Below are 15457 nucleotides of genomic sequence, written 5' to 3'. Positions count from 1 at the left end.
TTTTTACCATAATGAGAAGCACCCTTTGACGTATGTAACGATTCTACTACATATGACAAGACCAATAAAACACAGGGCCGACACATAAAAAGTTTCCTAAGGTTCTGTTGGGCACTGGGTGAGAGTTTTCTGAGATTTTAAAACTTATTTTTAACTGATCATGCCTGCGCCTAAACTTTGGAACAAGATTCATCTATGAATTCTCACTTATCAACAAAAGTTCTAAGCGATCGGGAACACTGTAGCACGGACGTGTATGACACAGGACACAGATGTTTGTGGGAACATGACTAACCCATTCATAAATTTGCACTGTGTACATTTCAAAGACCAAGCGAGCGCTGTGTAACTGTAGATTATGCCTTCAGTATTGACCGCAGGTCTGACAGCTATAAAAAAGGGACTGTTTGCATTTCACAGCAACGGGTGGTAAACAGAGGATGATAAACATACTAAATCGCTCATTTTTCTTAGCGAGCAGTCGATTCTATTCAAATCAAAGTTAAAGATTCTGTTTCATCGCTGACATGTGAAACTCAGAAATAGAGGTTAGATCATTTCTTTTAAAAGCTATAACCACAAGCATAATTCAAACACAATCAATACCTACCAATACCTTAAAAAAAGAGAAAATAATATAAAAAAACTTTAGAAAAGGAAAAACAGCAAAACCTACAAAAATCCAAAAGCATAAACAAGACTACAGAAATAAAATAAAACCTATTAATCCTGACAATACATGTAAACATCAGTAAAAGGCAAAATACTCCCCATTTGGGTTAATAAATTTAATTGCTAGAGAATAAACTAGCATTACAGAAAGATGAGCCAAGACAAATTTAAAAATGTAAACAGCAGGAGTGACCAAATAACACAAAGAACGCAAGGGGGAAATTATAAAATTAGGCCAAAATGTTGCTTTACACTGATCAAAGTTTTGCTCTATTAGGAAGTCATGAGCTATTAACCTTTTTGTTACAGATAAGTTATCAAAATATGTCAAGCTATAACTCATAGAAATGCATCATCGGTAGAAATATTGTGGGAGAATCTTATCACACCTCCATTAGGCTAATCCCAGCTCTAACTCATGATGGGTGACCCACAAAGGATATTCAAACACAGTTGCCATGAACCAGGAGAGAAGAGTCGGCTAGGCCAAGCCAGACTCGAACAGGACCTGGTCAGACAGATAATCCCTAGGAGATAGGAGGGTGTATGAAGCCCGTAAAGTTCTGATTACATTTTGTACTGTTACCTCCTCACCTGACCTAGCGTAACCTCTTTTTATCCCAGCCCACTTGTTCCCCCCCCTCTAATTTCTGACATTAATATCTTATTTTGAATAATAGAGAGCTTAAAAATTCATAACCCATGAAACTTGAGTTTGTGGTTAGAGAGAGAAAAAAAACAGGAACGAAATCAGAACCAATACTGGGCCTGGCTTTCTTCCCCTCTTACCTGGGTTTTCAGGACAAAAATGAAGCTCCCTTAGTCCACATGGCTCTCTAACCAACCCTGTGTCTCTTCCCCAAGGAATTCACCTCCTAACCTTCAGCTGAACGAGACCTGCCCTAGGTGAGCTATTTACCTGTAGCCTTCCCTCTGCTCCCTCCAAAGCTTGCTCTTCATACGAGTTTGTCCTGTATTTTCTCATCCCCTCTAAACAGCGTACTTGTTGAAACAGTTGGTCCTCACGGAGGGGATAGGATATGCCTCAAGGGCGTCATGTGCTCTTTCACTGGGATGCAAAATATTTCTTCCTGACTCACGTATGGTCTAGCGCCTTGCTGTTCAAAGCGTGGCCTGTGGACCAGCAGCATGGGCATCTCCGGAGAGCTTGTCAGAAATGCAGTCTCAGGCCCTCCCTCAGACCCACTGAGGCAGAATCTGCCTGTTCACAAGGTGGCCTGGTGATTCATACAAACATTACAGTCTGAGAAGTGGCCTGGTGATTGGTTTACAGTATTACCATGGGGCACGTCATTAACAACAGATCTATGGTCAAATATGGGAAACACTACAGACCAACACCCCCACTCCAGGTTCCCAATGCACACTGGCTTCATAAAGGCTCTGATAAGTCCTGCAGTGAATAAAATACTGTGAGACTGGTGGTGCTTTAGGTAGCTAAACTTTAAGGTAGCTAAACCACATTTTGAAAAAAGATCTGATGGCTTGTTCATCCTCCCATGTAGGCACTGAGGGTGAGTCTTAGCTAATTGGCAGAGAGAACTTAGCTCAATCTGGTCTTTGAAGTGGCACAAATATCACCAGGGTTGGTAAGAGGATAAGGGCTTATAAGAGGAGGCAGGGGAAAAAGGGACGAGGGCAGGGCCAAGGCTGGTGTGGCAGCTGTGTCAGTGACCTATGGCTGTGTGACATTACCCTGAACTTAGTGGCTTAGCCAACCAACACACAGTATTGCACGCTTTCTGTGGACGAGGAAACCAGCACCTCAGCTGGGTGCTTCTGCCAGTGTCTCTTGGGACACTGGGGGTGCAGACTCGATGGAGGCAGGATGTGCTCTCCTCAGGATCTGAGTTCTCTCAGGGGGAAGGGTGGGGTTCATCTGGATTGAAGGCCTGACTTCCTCTCTGCCTGCTGGTCAGTCTCAGGGCCAGGCCACATGGGCCTCTCCAGATATCAGTGCATAACACAGGGGCTTGTTTTCCAGAGTGAGGGGCCTGAGAGAGACAGACGGACAGAGACTGCCAGGCTGACGGAGGACAAGAGGAGGACTGGCTTCTGGATGGGAAGGGGCAGAAGGCACAGGCCCAGGCCCCACCGGGGTGCTCTGAGAGGGGAGTGTGGAAAGAGTGCCCAGCCTCAGACTCTGCCATCCATCTGTCCATCCCCAGGGCTGTCCCCTCCATCCTGGGCACCTGAGTGCCCTGAGGATGTTTCCAGCCCCCAGAATTTCCCTGCCTGAAGATGCTACTGGCCTGCACAGAGCTCACCTTCCCAGGCTCGAACCTGGAGCACGGGGCCAACCTTCACCTTTCATGGCAGGAGCACCTTGAGCCCACTGAGGCAGAGCGGGAGGGTGAGGACTCGGGGTGGGTGATGTGGGCCTGTGCGGGTGGGATGGGGCCAGGCCACAGAGGGAAGACCTTCCAGAGGCTGGGGTTTGGCCGCAGCAATGAGCAGGCTCTGATCACTATCCCCATGGCGGGCAGTGTGGGGAGACTTCCTGGGGGAGGGTTCCTGAAACGAGGCTCCATGGATGGGAATGAGAGATTTTACGTCCGTGGGAGGCATGTGGAAGGCAGGTGTGTTGGTCGTCTTTTCTCTTCTTGGAACTACAGAACCACCTCCAGAGCTAACGCCAACTGCGATTCTAGTGCCCAGAACAGCCCCTGGCGGGCTCAAGCCACAGCTCTGTTCAAGTTCAAGAGGGAAACAAAGCGCCGACACCATCTCCAGTTTCAGAGCCAAAGCAGGCTCAAGCCACAGCTCTTGTTCAAGCTCACGAGTCAGAACAAGCACTGTTATCAGCGCCACACACAGAGCCAGACAAGCTCAGGCAGCAGCTCTCAATCCCACTCAAAAATTACAACAGGAGGCTACACCGGCTTCAGCTGCAAAACCAGAGCAGGCTCAAGCCACAGCTTTTGGTCAGGCTCAAGGGCCAGTGCGAGCACTTACAGAGCCACCTTCCGAGCCCGTTCAAGTCACAGTTCTTGTTCCAGGTCAAGCTCTGGAACAGCCATGGGCACCATCCCTAGCTACAGAGCCAGAGCAGGCTGAAGCCAGAGCTCTCATTCAAGAGGACAAGCACGTGTGTCAGCTTCAATTCCGGAGCCAGGGAAGCTCAAGGCGCAGCTTCCGGTCCAGCTTAAGAGCTACAACCACCACCTACATCTTATCAGCAAACTTGCCTCAGTTCCTGTGATGCCTTTAGTGCCGGGTCTGAGCCAAAAGGTGGTGTCAGCGGCCACACCACACAATTCTTTCCCCTCCCTTATAACCTCATGTAAAATGTTTTTATTTTTATCTTACATATAGTTAAAAGTTTACTCTATTTCTCTTATAATATTCACTTAGATAAATTTCATTTTAAATAAAATTTAACTGACAATGTAACTCTGTGATCCTTCAAAGTGGACACTTAGGTGGCATTAAGTACATTCGACGATTCTTCAGAACCATCACATCACAACCACTATCTGGTTCGAGAACGTTTTCATCAAAGAGAAACCCAGTACCTACTCATCCGGGGCTCCTCAATCCTCTCACCTTTAGCCTCTGGCAACCATAAATCCATCTCTGTCTCCATGGATTTACCTTTTCTGGATTTTTCATATAAGTGGAATAATACCCTATGGGGCCTCTTTTGTCTGACTACGTAATGTCTGAGGAGACTGTTTTTTGGTGTTAATAAAACTCACACTTTTTTTAAGGGGGAAAACCCCGGGTAGGCAAAGGTTAAGTGTAAAAGATGAGGCCCCAATAGAAATATTTTCATTACTGTGGGATAGGAACCACTTTTACAATTGTGACGCGAAAGCCAGAAACCAGAAATGCCTGGGTCTCTGAGACGCTTTTAAAATCTTTCCTGGATAGGCACTTTTACAATTTTTCTAAGGTTTTAAGGTTTTAAAGATTTTAGAGAAAGCTAACTAATGTTTATTTAGTGAAATATTATAAAATAATGTAAAACATAGTAAAATATTATTTAGTATAATAAAATTGGCCACAATCATTATGGCTAGGGTGGTGAATAACTTTGATTGGCCAGCCTGGTTATGTGCCCACCTCTATGGGGAGGGCGAGACCCTGTTATTGGCTCCTGTCAGAACCAATGGGATGCCAAGCAACCAAAATGACAGATGTCTGCTTTCCCATCTAAGCAATGGATGGATGGGTGGCACATAGAAAAACATAAATAACTTATTTTACTTCAAAAGTAAATTTCCCTGTTTAGATTTTTTTTTTAATTTAGTAAGGTTGGGTCCCATTTTATCACTGTTTGAAAAAAAACAAACATACGTACATTCCTAATGACCAGGGTAATATTTAGGAAAGACAACAGTCCTGGGTGAGCTGAATCCTGCCAGAAATTCTAATTCCTTTATAAAATTATATTTGTAACTTAGAGATGGAGGGAGCACTAGATCTGCTGCCTGGGGCCAAGTGTGTAAAGCTCCTAGTGAACGTAAGAAAGGACAGGCAGGACTAAAGGCAATGTCCTGTGTCTGCACTTTCTGCCAGTCCTACACAGAGAGTCAGTCTGAAGGATGACACTGGTTAATGGCCTGTTCCAGGCAGGGTCTTCTTTTCTTTCTGGAGGTCCACGGGGAATGGGATAACAGTTGAAAGCCCCCAGAGAGCAAGCACTTTTTTTTTTCCAAGCCAAATTATTTAGTTTTATGACACTCTGTGTGTTTATATCTCTTTATACTCAAGAATTTACTGAGTTTATTTTTGGATATTTTATTCCTGTTTCAGCTGTGAGCCAGTTATTCAGTCAAGGGGTTTTGCTCACACTTAGGTCAGAATATTTAAATAATGAAGCACAGCCCACCTAAGGCCGATGTGGGAGAAGCAGCAGTTAAGTGTTCTAACTGCAGATGTGATATTGCTGGTCCATCACTCCCTCCTTTCCAATTAGCAGAACTTCTTCTAGAGCTAACTTTGGAAGTTTGGAAGAGGGGAGGGGAGAGAGGGAGAGAGAAAGAAAGAGAGAAAGAGAGAGAGAGAGAGAGAGAGATTGATTGATTAATTAAAGGCTACCTCATCTCACGGTGAATAAACAGCAACCCCAGTCTATTGCATATGCTTTCACCCCCAGAGTCCACTTTCCTTTTCTCCCCTAGCTAAGGTGGAAGTATTCAGGCCACTGATTCTCTCTGCTCATTTCCTGAATTCAACAGCTGCTGGTCCATGGCCACCAATATGCTTACCCCCAAAAAGGACTAGTTAGTAGCTTTCTTTCTGATCTGATAAACTCAGTCATCAACAGCATGGGGAAAAAAGTATGTGTGGAGGGCGGGGAATAGGTGGGTACCTGCAAAACTCCTGAAAATTTGACATCAGGCACTCAAGCTGGGATTGGAAGGTCTAGCACACCACTGATTGTGGAACTAATGAGTGACATTACAAGAAGGATTTACTCTAGATTCCAGAAGTTGCATCAAAATCCAGTTTCGAGTGGCAAGAGCTAAAACAGGCCTACATATATGTCAGAAGAAGGAAAAACAGTTTAAGATAGCCAGAAGAGGGTTTGGGTGAAAATCTCCATCTTCAGGAAAGCATAAAACTGCCTTATCATGAAACTGAAATAGAGAGGAAATGAACTAAGCCAAGAGACCAAGGGGTTTTCCTGTCCAGCCGTCTTCTGTTAGAATATGAAATGTCTCCTACCCAATGCTGGGTTCATTTTCTTATCCCTTCATCCTGAGAGGAGAAGTTAACTCAACCTCCAGATAAGCTTACAATAATTTTTATCTCTTATAAAATATGATTTTGAATTTTCTATATTTTAGTTTCCTACTGTTAAGAGATGATGCAGATTACTCAGAATGAAGCTTGATAGAATTATTGGGTTGTCGGAAAAGTTATGACGTATTTTTTCTATGTTTTTCGTTGCAAAAATGCGTCATGACTTTTCCGACAACCGAATACAATTCTGTATTTGTGTTTTATAAATACAGACCATTAAAGTTTTAATATTTTGAGTAATTGTTTTCTTTTTATTCTATTTCTGAATACTCTAAGGATAGCATTTTGTTGATTTTGTTAACAAGTTCACAAAAAAACTAATAGGGATTTTATATGAGTATCTGGATATAAAATCTGAGACCAACTGGAGACATCTGACACAAAGATCATTCCTGTACATGCTCAGAGATGCATTTGCTATACTCGTAAGACAAACATGAAAGCAACTTGATATCTGCCTAAGTAACATTTGGTTGGTTTTTAGAAAATGTTTCAGAGGCTTGGCAACTGAAGTATCCACTGTAAAGTTAAGAGGCTTCTCTTGGAGCTTTATAAAAGTGAAAGTCTAAACTCACTTGCACAAACGGAGAAGTGCTTTTCTTAGTCATCTCCCCAAGTTACTCGTGGGTTACAGACAGTTCCTTTTCTGCTGCACACTTTCTGCCCAGCAAGGAATGCCTCTAGTGCTATGAGATTATGGCACCTGGAGAAAAAGTCCATGGAAAGAGGGCTGGCACGAATGATGGAGGTCCAGGCAAGATGAACCGAGAATACGCTGAGGCTGGGCCACAGGGTGGGCCTGCGTGGGCGGGATACACAGGGTTTTTCAGGACATGGAAGTCACAGCCCAAGACCAGACATTCAGCAAAGACGATGTGCATGCTCCACTTTGCCTCTGAATACACAGGGCTGGGAGAGAAGCTTAGGGAACCAGTATGCAGAAAAACCATTCATCTGGTTAACGCTGGACAGCGGTGAATGATAGTGCTCACTAGGAAACAGGAATTGGGGTCATTAATAATGGCATTACGGACATATCTGGACTGTCTGGAGTCTTGACATAAAACAACAAAAATCACTGTTCCACGCTTGCCGTGTTCCACTGTTAAACTACAATTGAATGAAATCTAAAAGGCATTATATTTTCCCTTCTTTAAGGGCGACTCTACGTTTGTCTCAATCTTCTGCATTGCACTCAGTTGCTTTATCCTTCATTTCATTTTCGTGCTGCCTTGTGTTGTAATCTTTCATATTTATATGCCTCAATGTAAATTAAAAAAAAATTTTTTAAGACATATGGTACAGGCAGTTCAGGACTCTTTGTGAGGCTCTGCACACTTCAGGCTGTCACCACCAAAGTCCCAGAGTGACAAGGGGCCACCTAGGTGGATGCTATGAGTAACTGACTCAGGAGGCAGGCGTGGGGGACCAACATCCCGCGCACCCAGGGCCGAGCCCTCGCCAGCAGCGCCTGAGCTGCACGCCACCTCCCGGCCCTGCAAACCGCCGACCCCGCCCTCTGCGGAGCCCCATGCCTCCCCCTGCCCGGTCCAATGCCCCACCCGGGGCGGCACAGGCAGGAATGTTACCCAGCTGTCAGCAGGGCAGGGCTGCCAGTCCAGGCTCCGCTGATTCTGAGGACAACTTGTAAGAGCGGAGAGTTCCCAGGACACCGGGCAGGAGGGCTGGCAGCGTGGGGGTTGCTCTTACTGGCTGGTGGGGCTGGCGCACTTGAACCCCGGGCCTGACTTGATCAGCCCTGCCCTGCTCTACCTCCTTCCAGCCCAGCTCCTCTCCGGCTCCCACAAATGTGCACTTGCGCTTTGAAACTGTGGAGCCACGCAGTCCTGCTCAAAGAAAAAGAGTACAAAAACAAACAAAACCTCTCCAACTTTCCTAAACTTAAGCAATCATTGAGATTTAAAGGACTGGGGCCTTTGTGGGAACTCCTTTTAGCCTCAGATTGTCCACCAATAAGTATTAGCCAATAACTAGCTGTGGGGTATCCACCAGGTGTCAGACCTAGGTGTGGCGGTTACCATGGTGAATAAGACAGATGTGGTTTCTCCTCTTTGGAGCCTACACTTTAGAAGACAATACAGACTTGGGGGTGGGGGGGGAGTAGTCACTCAATCAAATACTCCAGATCAAATACTCACAGGGGAGATAACTCACAGCGGTGTGCTGCCTCCCCAGAGGCAGCTGTTAAGTCTTCAGGAATTCTGTCAGCCCCTTTTTAAACACAGCCATTTAAAAATCAGCTAAGGTGGGCGTATTAGGCCACTGAAATCAGCCAACGTCACAACCAAGCCCTTCCCCCAGAGCCCCTGTTAATCGTTTATTAGCTGAACACCCCTGGAGATAAGTGCACCTCTCCTTTGGAGGGGCTCTACTGTGCAGCTAAACAGGATAGAGTGGGTACATCCAACTGCCAGCTGGACTGGGGGTGCTGGAAGGGAGCCAGGGAATCTGACACAGGGCAGGGTGGTGTAACCACCAGTGGGCATCATCTGCTTCTCTCCATCAGTAATCCCATACAGGAAGGGTTACTTGCTAGGCCACCTGTGCCAATCAGGTGGCTAGTTAGTGGTGGTGGGGCACCCACCTGTGATGTAACACCTTTCTTGATCAGAAACCTATGGATTATGAAGGTTTGATGAGTTCAAGTAAATGCCCCAAAGTAATCCCCCAAACTTTAGACATACGCCTTCCACCATCAGGAGTTTGCCTTATCTCTGTACCCCCTCTCCTATCGATAACGTCACATTTCCTTTCAATTGACTTGCTTTATACACATAAATAAAATTCTAAAGAAAATTGGAAACACTACCAGTAATAAAAATCAATAGTTTGTAATAAGTAGAAAGCTATTATAAAAATAAGTGTAATGAAAACAAAACAATGCTATTAAATTCCAGCTCTGAGCTTGAGATCTGCTCAAAGATTAAACAGCAATAGGTGTACAGGATATACTAGTACCACCTCGCGACAGTCTGGAGGTCATCGGAATGACTGAAATCAGACGAAAAGGAAATAGCCTCATCAACATGGAGATCTTACATTGTTTAATGTCTTATCTGATATGACTTAAAATTATCTTGTTATATCAGAGGGGATGATGATAATATTTGGGAACTGTGTGGTGATTCCCTCACCACCACATCAAGAGAGGAGGGTGGGGGCCGGCCGAGTGGCGCGATGGTTAAGAACTGGCTTAGGACGCCAGAGGGCCCCGGTTCGGATCCCACATATGAGGGCCAGTGACACTGCCCTCTACAGCTAAGATGCTGAACAACAGCTCAACCTGGAGCTGGGCTGCCAAGAGTCATCTGCGACGGCATAGGCTACAGCCCATGTGGCAGTGGGTTGCCATGGGCTACTGTGTGTAGCCAGTAGCCAGCAGCCAGCAGCCAGCGTGAGCGACCAGCAGCCACAGTGAGTGGCCGTCCAGAAGCCGGCAACTGCTCTGCCTCGCCCGGGAAGAGCGCAATGATGGTGCCAACTTGGACCAGTGAAGCAACGTCCTCCACAACTAGACTGAAGAACAAAAAGACAGCAACTTGTCTGTTCCCCTTCCCCCAATTCCCCAATAAAAATCTTTAAAAAAAAAAAAAAAAAAAGAGGAGGGTGGGCCGTGATGCGTCTCATCACCATGGGATGCAGGATAGAGACATTACAGGAAATGCAAGAAGCAAGGCCCTGCTACCCAGAAAAGTGGACCATTTATAGGAGAGGAAGCTGCAACGGGGCAGAGCTGGGAATCTTTGGGCCACCTGCGAACAGAAGCCAGTATTTTTCTTAGGGCATTTTATTTTCCCATTGAATGTCTGTTCCATTTCATAGTGGCAACTTAATGCAGGATGTGTGCTGTTTTCATTTAGTTTGAAGATCTCAAAGCTGGGAACACGCCTGCTGTAGTACCGAACACTTGACAAATTACAAGCTGAAAGCAATGTTAAGTCTGACCCTATACAGGCACCCTGAGGACTCATTTCTTTCCACCTATTGGTGGAAACCTTCCAGTCACTTCTGGGTAAGAAAAAGCTCACTCTGAAAACGGAAGGCTCTCACCTCATTTGTTTCCCCTGCCCTAGCCTGGCTGGCCTTAGGAGCCTGTGGTGTGGAGAGGATGTGCTTTACTCTGCCCCTTCTCTTCCTCTCCAATGCCGCCTTCCACCTTCAGTCTGCTGCCGCTGGCTCCTACAGGGAGGGGGAAAGGAGAAGGAGTCACTGATTAGCGCAGTGCTGGTCTAACACCAGTGCCCTTTGGGGACGGCAGACATCCCAAAGCCCATGCGCTCACAGGATGCTACTGTGAGCTCTCCAACGTCTGCTAGGACCCTCTAACTGGGTTAGGTCTCCCCTGCGGGTTGCTTTTTGTCTCCCACCACTTACCTTTTAGATTCAATGTCATATATCCAGCCTTTTTTTCGGCTGAGGTGCCTCATCCCTGGCTGCAAGTCCCCTAAGGGAGGGGTCCTTCACAAGATGGATAGTGGCTGACTCCCTTCTGGAGGGTCTACGTGAGGCCCATAGGAGATACATTACCCACTTGGAGATGTAGCTTCCTCCCTACCCCGCTCTCTGACTTAGAAGTAGAGGATTAAAGCTGTGGTACTCATGGTGGGGGAGGGGGACAGAGAATGGGGACAGGGACATTTTGGTTGTCGCAACTGTGGTGGGGGAAATGCTACTTGCATCTAATGGAGTATGTAGGATGCTCAACATCCTAGTATATACAGGACTCAACAAAGAATTATTCCCCAAATGTCACAGCCCGAGGTTGACACATCTTGGATCAGAGGAGCAATATTCAGGATGCTGTAAAGAGCCTATAATACCCTACAAGAGTTCAAACTGAATCAGAAGAGAAATACAAACTGAGAGGGCAATCACTTAACTATTCTCTAGAATTTCTAGTCAATCTGGTCTATTTATCTTCTGTCCCTGTGCAGGGCTCGTTCATAGATCCAGTCATAACATTATAAGATCACCTCACCAAACGTGTTCTAGCTACCCACATGGGTGTCCCTGGATGTTAGGTCAATTTCTCATGAAGGGGCTTTTGCTAATTCTTAAACCACCCCCGGACTTTGCATTTCTGTAAGTCCACTCAGCACTGCATGTGAAAATAGGAAGATTAGTCAATATTGCCTCTGAACATAGGATGATTAGTCAGAAACCAAGAAGGAACGTTTCTTGGGTACTTGATTTGAGGGCAAACGGTTTAATCACCAATCACAGTTGCACTGTGAAAGACATTATGGTGAGAAGTAGGGCACAAGGCACTTGCCAGCTAGCAATGCAGGGGCCCCTACCTGAGCCAGTAATGGTGAAACCACAAAGGATGGTAAGGCTCCGCCTCAGGGGTCACGCTGCCTGCACCTCAGCTGGGGAGACAGGGCGTCTGTCTCACTTGAACTAAACTTAAGAGGTAGCGTGGAATGAGTGGCATTTCATCAAGCTGGGGATGCAGAGGGCTACTAAATAAATGCAATCACTGTCAATTCCCCTTTTACTTCAGATGTTACTAGGTAATCTGCAGACAGGGGACAGCAGAAGAGAACGGTGGGCAACACAACAGAGGTAGTCGCTGCGGAATATGATGCATAAGAAAAAGGTGTTATGTTCCAGCGAAGGGGAGTCACCACATGTGCAGCTGCGCTCACAGGGTTTGGGAGAAAGCTGTAAACAGAGCGATAGAGCATAAACACAGATGAGGAAATGGGCTCTGCTAAACCCTGTCGAGGTTAGAGTAAACACAGCTCGTTGCAAAACCAGAGAGGGTCCTTGGAACTGCAGCTCTCGTGGGTGCAAACGGCCAGTGCCTGATTCCAGCCCGGGGTGGCGAGAACCCTACTTTCCCTTCCGTAAACAGGAAATTACAAGCGGAGAAAGCACTGGGATGCGGGGTAACCTGGTCTGTGCCACCCTGCACACCACGGACTGCAGAGCTTCTGGGTTTATATGGAAATACTTCAGAGTTTTAACTGGTGAAAGGCTAGGTCTGTTTTATCTCTGCATTGTGTCCTTGGGAATTAAGGCAAAATCAAGGCGATAATTTACTTGTTACAGTAAAGGCTCTGAGTGTAATGTTTATAATATGAAATTCCTTTCCTTAGAAAATGTGGGCAAGTATGCTGTGGGAACTTGGGACATGACATACAGGACAGAAAGTGCGTTCCGCAGGCACGCGGCCCTTCCCCGGCACCTACGGCTGGGGCGGCAGTGTCACCTCAAGCGAGCTGATCTGGACAGAAGGTGAGAACACCCCTGGGTTTCATCATAGGTCCACTTTTTGCCCCCCTGGAAGAATCTGCCTTCGTGAAGAAATGGGCTAATGAACACGTGCCCTGGACCTCTGCTCAAGGAAGCTGTGAACCTCCTCATTAGGGAATGCCTGGGGCGCTGTCCTCAGGGAGCCCCAAAGGCCAAAGCTAGGAGTGACCTTGAAGAGGTCCTGTGATTTGCTCAGGGCTGAGCAGGCAGGAAGTGACCAGCGACTGGGACCCTGGGCTTCTGATTCTGGTCCCAGACTTCTCTACAGCCGTGTGCATAGACCCACGTGGCCCCACATTGGTCTGAGAGGTTCCCTCCATCAGGCGAGCGATAGAAATCATTCGCACGTATAAGCCAAGCCTAAGGATATGTGATCTGAAGGAGAGAATGGAAGACAGTCCACATGTACACATTTTTCTGGGAGCCTCGGAAAGGCAGCTTAAGTTCCCCAATGGGCCTTCAGGGCAGCCTAATATCTCTTTAGCTTTTAGTATTTGAGTTCCTTGTACAAAGATAACACGTTGCTTGTTATAGAAGCACAAACAGCACTAAGACCAACTAAAGTACAAAAAAAACACCAAAACCACCATCAGCCTGTGCTTGTATTGAGCACTTCTGCTTACTATCTGTGCAACTTCAGGCTGTTATTTAATCTTTCTGTGATGCAAATGTCTTCTGACTGAGAAAGGGATTAAAAATACCACCTTTCTTGTTGGAATATAGATTCCTGAGTCCCGCCCTTAAAAATTCAGGGCAGGGGGTAGTTATAGCCCAGGAATGTGCATTTTTGGATAGTTCCTCACCTTATTCTGATGCACAGCCAGACATAGAAACCACTGGTTCCAATAATTCCAAGAAAGTAAAGCTACTGTCTCAGGAAAGTAAAAGACACTTACATTTGGCATTAATCCAAACCAGGCAGCAACCTGGGAGAACAGGTTTAAATTCAAGAAAGGTTTAAATATAGCAAGTATAATTTTATAGGCTGAGATTGAGAGGGGGGAAAAAAGCAGCAAGCTGTTTGGTTGCTGAGAGGATTTCCTCAGCTAATTTGTGCAAGGTGCTCAGAACAGCGTTGAGTGCATAGTAAATGCTCAGTAAATGTCAGCAATTCTTTTTAGTATTGAATAGAAATTGTTTTGGGCAGTTTAGGAAAACTGTAAGTAATCACTAAGGTGGGGAGTAATTGGCTCTTTATGTGAGCAAAATGTCTTTTAGGAATTATATATAAATACCGAAGCTAATACATTAAAACCCCATCCAGTATGTTAACTTCTTATATGTTTTCCCACTGAGCAATCTCAGAGGGTCTTCTTACTCTCGCCTTATTTTTTCCTTGTTAAAGCTGATGTTGATAACCCTTTTTACCCTTCTGAAAAACAAATACCAAAAATTATCTGGAAAAGGCACCTGTTCTCGTTCAAAGGCCCTGGAGCTGGGAAAACCCTCGAGGTGATCCAGTCCACCCTGGGCACACATGTTCCAAGAGTATTTTGAAACACGTGCCAACTAAACACACATATCTATAGAAAAATCCCATAAACTTTTGCCACCTTGTACTTGTTTATAGTACAAGATTGATCTAAAACAGGTACGTTGATGGTATACAGGCAAGAAGGTACAAAACGTTCACTTCTGAGTGCTTCGTTTACCTAAGTGACTAGCTCACTTGAGTTTCCGGGGAGTCCATGTTCTTTCCTAAGCCTTCCGTACCTTGCAGGTATCAGCCTGCTCTTTCCCTGTTCTCAGCAGCGACGGGGTGACACGAGTTAGCAGACACAAAATGTCTGAGTTACTGTGAGCACTGTCAACCATACGCTGGGTCATGAAGGAAAGGCCACTCTGTGACCCTGCTCAATTACTTTAACCCTCTCATCTCTCCCAGGCGTCCCTTAGCCTGAGCACCAGCCCCTGTTAAAACCTGATTGTAAATCAGGGTTATCTGCCCACTGATCTTTCTTACACACACACACACACACACACACACACACACACACACACACACACAAAGAAGCTGAGGACTCTGAAAGGCTCGGGCCTAACTCGCTTAGACAGCATCCCTGCTGTTGATGAATCTTTATAGAAGCCTTATCTTTTGTTTCTAACAGCGGAGCTCGGGCTCTGTTTTACTGAAGCTGTTTATGTATCTAATCAGAGCAGATCAGGAAATGTGGCTGACAGCACGGGGCTGCCTGAGAAACATAATATTTGCTGGCCGGCATTAAGGCAACCTTTCAGCTTAGAGGCATGATCAATGAAGTGTGCCTGAGGCTCTGTTTAGGTGAAGGGGAGGAACGCGCTGGTGGCCGCGCTTTTCCTGAGCGAATCGGTTTCCCTCACGCTGCTGCAGGGGAGAGCTTTTGAGTAAGCCGGTGACAGGAGTAAACACCATGGCTCCTCGCGTGCCCCTCATGTGGCTGCGGGCCACGGGCTGGGAAGGGGCACAGGCTCTAGCGTGATGAGGAGGAGGGTGGCCCTGCGTGAGAGAGCAGCCTGCCGTCTGCCTGCCGCTAACAAGCTGTGTGGCCCACGGCAAACGGTTTGCCCTCTCACAGACTTGGTTTCATCATTTGTTAGATAGAGGTGTATTAGTCAGAGTTCTCCAGAGAAATCTCAGGGTGGGGGGTGTGGGGGGGAGGGAGAAAGAAAGAGAGAGAGAGAGAGAGAGAGAGAGAGAGAGACACGCATGTGATTGTGGGGCTGGCAAGTCTGAAACCTGCAGGACAGACCTGCG

This window comes from Hipposideros armiger, unplaced genomic scaffold (assembly GCF_001890085.2).
Source record: "Hipposideros armiger isolate ML-2016 unplaced genomic scaffold, ASM189008v1 scaffold_80, whole genome shotgun sequence".
Classification (NCBI taxonomy): Eukaryota; Metazoa; Chordata; class Mammalia; order Chiroptera; family Hipposideridae; genus Hipposideros; species Hipposideros armiger.
This window is presented reverse-complemented; position numbering follows the sequence as displayed.